At 38.5% G+C, this 4,174-nt stretch overlaps 1 protein-coding gene across 1 annotated transcript in view; it reads right to left on the bottom strand.

Annotated features, from left to right (window-relative positions):
* Positions 1 to 4,174, bottom strand: part of LOC104409894 (LIM zinc-binding domain-containing Nebulette-like) — an 11,289-nt gene that overhangs the window by 1,535 nt on the left and 5,580 nt on the right. The window lies entirely within an intron of this gene.

Raw genomic sequence — 4,174 nt, 5'->3', positions numbered from 1 at the left:
TAAGATTCAATTGCCCTACAAGTAATTTTTGATGTGTCACCATACCTAGCTGAATTTTTCTGGTACAATAATTTAAAGAGGAAAAAGGTAAAACAGTCAGCATTTGAGCTAATGCCTAGTACTGTTGTCTGAACCTTTTAAGAGACGGCAAACTTTGTTCTGCTTCTCAGAGGAAAACAACTCTGGATGAGTTTTAGTCCATCTCATTATGGATTTTTGAGAGGTTTCAATGAAATTATTTTCAGAAAATACTCCACACACAGTGAGTAGGCCATTTGTCACATGTTGGAAATGTGGGATCATCTAATCCAAACACAATACAGCAACTCATCATTGCTATTGCTATGCTGGAAATACACTTTGTCTTGATTCTGCCTTATCATTGGTAGTGCAGGTTAAAACACTACAGAGAAATCAACTCCTGATTAAAAACTGGAGACCATCACCTTTCCTGACAAGACTGATCTGAACCATATTTGAGTCTTGCTCTGTATAATTGTTCACTGCCATGCCTTGTAATGTTGCTACCCCACAGGCTGTGACCAAGAACCATTTTTTTAAGCAGAGGCATGTGGTTTCTTGGTGGTTCCTTAAAGTCTTCCACGTGTTAATGGAAGGTCATGAATAAACTCAACATTTTTACGCACTACACTGAAGCAACTAATTAGGAGGGTTCTATCATTACCAAAAATTCCTTAAAGATTCACGAACTAGAAATCTAGCAGTTGGAAGACCTTTGAGAATCTGATTTTTTCCATTTCAACCGACCTCTCTACTGAGCCTTGAAAGTAACTCCAAAAAAACAGTTAAAAATATGCTACAACAACAAGCCTAGTAGTAGTTAGTCCTTTAAATGATTTATTTCAATAAAAAAGGTCCATCTAAGAAAAATTGTGGTAAGTCTGTATCTGGCATAAGGCAGAGAATGGATTTTCCTGAGCCATGCTTATATGTTGTCCTTAACTGGGGGAAGAGATTAGATGTTTTATTAAACTAAAATAAAATTGGAAAAAAAGAGAGAAGTTTTTGCTCACTCAGAATGGTGCTCACTCATTCTTAGAGTGTCATGGCATAGGACATACAACTGCTGTCTGCTTTAAGGCAGCTTGACTACATCACAGTGGTGGCACAGTTGTGAAGACAAGCTGGTAATTTCAAACTTTAAAAAAATTTATTAGAGCCCTAAATGCTGCTGAGAAACCTAAATTTATGGCCTTAACACCTAATTAGGTACTAAATGGCTGTCAGGAGAAATCTCCATAATAATCCTGTTAGCATTTAATGCCTAATTATCACTTCAGAGTGTAGTCTGGGCTATGTAATTGAGAATTACATTGCTTAAAGGACTCAAAGAAGAGATTTTTAAAACGCGTTTTAGGGAGTTACTCCTCTGTCAGTAGAGACTTTAGCAAGTACTGAGAGTACAAGAGGGTATAAGAAAAGGTTAGGGCTTTGTAAAACAATCAAATGCTCGCTTATCGCTCCACCTCCTCAAAGGTCTAACTTGGAGCTACTGCTTTGAAAGAACAGTAAGTCTTGTGCATATGAAGAACTGAAGCCAGGCTGTCATACTACCAGCTCCCCAGCCAGATGTGAGCTGACATATGCATATTTCCAGTGCATCTACCAGTTCATGCTTATTCTATGGATCGCTCCTTGAAAGGAGCAGTGTCCTTCACATACAGCGGCTATCAAAAAAAGCCAACTTGCAACCTAGCACTTTTAGTTATCTAAAGGCATGAGAACACCCTCTATTATTTTCCAAAGAGGCAAAGAGCCTTCAGGGGTCTGTTATAAAACATTCTGTACTGTGAGCAAGAATTTAATTCAGCCCATTATGCAGAGCTGCTCACAGAAAGTGAGCAAAAGTTAAGAATCAGAAAATAATACCATTTATCTGACAAACAAAAATCTACCCAAAAGACCATGTTAGGGTCATGCCTGATATAGCTCAAGACCAATAAAATTAAATTTGAATATTTAGAAATTAGAAAAATTCTATTTCTCAACATAGGGAGTTAGTGAATGTGATTATAAGATGAATTTACAGCTTTTGAGCGCCCTAATTTGATATAACAGTGTAACAAACCAGCTGAAAGGAGTAGGCTTTACTACAGCAGCTAACTCTCCAATCATACCCATCCTGATATAACCTTTGTCAAATCTCCTATGCCATGTTGAGATTTTAAAAGCACTCCAAGTCTGCAATCAATATTAAGTCTTTGCAAATCACTACATTTAAACACATCCCAAAACCGGGGTTTTCCCCAGCACACACTGAGAGCGTTCTGTACCATCCCAGTAGCTGAATGCAACATGCCCAGCGCACCTGGATAAGCTGCACAGACTAAAGAAAAAAGAAAAGATAGTCTTCTGATGTGAAGGTGGAAAGACAAGGGAGCATGGTACATTTCTAGCTGCATCTGAGATGCCTCTTTTGGAGCAGAATCACCCTCTGCTCTCTCTTCCTTACCGGACTGACAAATTAGCAGTCAGCACCAGGCCAGCAGTCCTTGATTTTTTCCCTCTGGAAATGTTTGGGGTTTATTCATTTCAAGGAAACTCACTCAGCTTTTAACAGCAACAAGATACGTTCAAACCATGATGTTTGCTCTTTCTTTTTCTCCCATGATAAACAGCTACTATCACTTAAAAGAATGTCAAATGACAAGTTTCACAAAAGAGAAAAGAAAATGTGTTGAAAGGAGACAGTCAATCCTTTATTTTTAAAATGCTTCATTGTCACTCCCTTCCTTTTCCTGTTATCTTTGCATTTCCAATTCTGGAAGGAGAGGCAAATGATGACTCTCAAGATGATTGAAATGATATTGTTTCAACAGGCAGCCCACTGGGAAGGTCACTGGGAGGCAGAGATATTAGGGAAATTGTAGTCGTTTACCTGCCCGCATAGCTGTGAAGCCTAAGTGCATCTCCAGATTTGCAAGCATCTCATTCTCTATCTGTATTTGAAGGCTGCTTGTTTGCTCCCCACTAACTAGCAAATCTGCTGGCAAAGCCCAGGCTTCCAGTTCTCTCATTTCCTGGATTCTGGCCCTTTTGGAAAGCTGCCAGCTCCCCAAGTGCCTTCTGATATCCATGGAAATTAATGGTTGATTCCAGTATCAGATGCCTCATAGCTGTATATGCAGGTGCCCAAAGAGTTTCTCAAGTTATTGGTTCACCCAAAGATGCAGGTATCTGGATCCAGACTTCCCAGCAAGTTAAATCCTCAGCTCTCAAGCAGCTGAGAAACTGGCAAACCCAAAAACATCCAAATCTCACAGAACATCATGATCTTTACAATACAAAAATGCCATGGAGTTTCAGTCTTAAAGAAAAATGCAAACTTTCAGCTAATCTTGAAAGCAGGTTTTTTTCCAGCTCAGCAAGCTCCAAGTTTGGTTCATAATTAAATACTTCAACTCTAAAATAGGTGATAGAGGTAGTAAATCTAGATCCATTCAAAATAGTTTAAAATTCAAAATTAAAAGTCAGTATTTTTAAGGTAAAAGGTGACTAAATCTGAACTGTGAAATCTCTAGGCAGTGGGATGATGAAAAATATGATAACCGTTAAAATTTTATATCTAAAGAGTTCAAAAAGAAAAAAGAAGGTCAATTTCCTAAAAAAACCAGTTGAATATCCATTGAGCTCTCCTTCCATGACCAGTTACTTCTTACTTCTGAAACAAAATATTCACTCCAGCATTATATTCCCATCCACCATAACTAAGAACTTCACGACATGGCCATGGTTTCATGATAAAGCTTCTTCTCAGTCACCCAGCAGTATATTTGGATCAGGCACAAGTGGGTGCATGACTGTTCTGTTGAATTAGAAAGGGCACACCAATACGGATCTGAGCTAGCTTTAGGCACACCAATACGGATCTGAGCTAGCTTTATACAAGCAGAGATGAGTAATATGGATATGCAAAAAGCCTGCTAGCACAAAATCAGCAAGTCAAAAAATTTGAAACAAATTTAAACCACCAGGGTGATCTTAAGAGATCAGTGGTTTTCATCCACCACTAGGAGCCAGAATTCATCACAGAGCACACCATGAAAGTTCAGCCTGTGAAAAACCATTCAAGCATTTACTATTTGTTTTAAGCAGGCAGAAGATTCAGTTACTCCTCTGCCTTCTGGAGATCATAAATTATTCCATTTTGATG

The sequence above is a fragment of the Nestor notabilis genome, unplaced genomic scaffold, assembly GCF_000696875.1.
Source record: "Nestor notabilis isolate BGI_N333 unplaced genomic scaffold, ASM69687v1 scaffold6918, whole genome shotgun sequence".
Taxonomy (NCBI): domain Eukaryota; kingdom Metazoa; phylum Chordata; class Aves; order Psittaciformes; family Psittacidae; genus Nestor; species Nestor notabilis.
This window is presented reverse-complemented; position numbering and strand designations above follow the sequence as displayed.